This window comes from Penaeus chinensis, chromosome 7, assembly GCF_019202785.1.
Source record: "Penaeus chinensis breed Huanghai No. 1 chromosome 7, ASM1920278v2, whole genome shotgun sequence".
NCBI lineage: Eukaryota > Metazoa > Arthropoda > Malacostraca > Decapoda > Penaeidae > Penaeus > Penaeus chinensis.
Window position 1 is genome coordinate 24,754,587 of NC_061825.1, and position 1,161 is coordinate 24,755,747.

Here is a 1,161-nt window from a genome sequence, read left to right on the forward strand (position 1 = left end):
TCTAGTGGAATGTTCACGTTTTCCCATAATGCCTAAGTATTGAGAGATATTTCTTAGGATCACATTATGGTCATAGATTTAGAATATCTTATATTATATCACATTACATATCCCCACAATAAAAGGAAATTGAAAAAAAAAAAAACACGCATATGTACATTACATTATACACGCACACACACACACACACACACACACACACACACACACACACACACACACACACACACACACACACACACACACACACACACACACACACACACACACACATAAATATGCATATATATATTTATATGTATATATATCCATATATATTTTTATAAGTATATATATATATATATATACATGTACATATATATATATGCACACAGAGACGCAAATACATTTTGTCTAATACTAGGTGCAATAATATCCTCACTAACAACTTTATCGTTGCTGAATAATACATCATTCAGAGCAGCATCAAATTTGAGCTTCCCATTTTCTTCGTTTCAAACTAGACAGAGGCGAACTGCACGCAGCGAGTTGCATGAGCCATAAGAAAGTAGAGAGCGACAGTTTTTGACGGCGAAAATGAAAACTATGGCTGCCTGCAAGTGTCATTATTGTAGAGCTTTCACGAGAACCGACTCGCGGTGTACTGGATGCACTGTGATTTTGCTGCAATTGGTCGAATCGTGACTGGCTCCGAAACTATGATGACACAACTCGTCTTTTTATTGAAACCATATTTAATGCATCACAAACACATTACATAGAAGGCAGCTTTATATATGTGTGTGTATGGGGGAGGTGTTATTTCCACCTTACAAAATTATCGGGAGAAATGTCCGGTCAGCAGACACACAATACATATAAAACTTGAGAAATAAGGATAATTGTATAATTGTGATATTTAACGAGTACACTATTATAAAAGAATTGATGCGTAAGAATTGTCCTACTTCTCTGTTCGTTCTTTTCCGTAAAGCCGAGCCTTGGGGGATACAAGCTTAATGTATACATGGACACTACTGTGAAAAAAATCCATATATTACAGATTATTTGTCATTGTTGGTGATTATTATATTTTCGATCACTAGTTAAGACTTTTCTCACTAAACTGATTGAGTAAGAAGTGATATTTACATAGAAAACAAGTAAACGTTGTTACACTTG

The 1,161-nt window shown here is 34.9% G+C and overlaps 1 protein-coding gene across 1 annotated transcript in view; it reads left to right on the forward strand.

Annotated features, from left to right (window-relative positions):
* The first annotated feature begins 962 nt into the window (after positions 1-962).
* Positions 963-1,161, forward strand: part of LOC125027048 (nuclear RNA export factor 1-like) — a 33,655-nt gene continuing 33,456 nt past the window's right edge. The window contains exon 1 of the mRNA XM_047615713.1: positions 963-1,161. This exon is cut by the window's right edge and continues 98 nt beyond it. The gene's annotated coding sequence lies outside the window, so the exon portion shown is untranslated.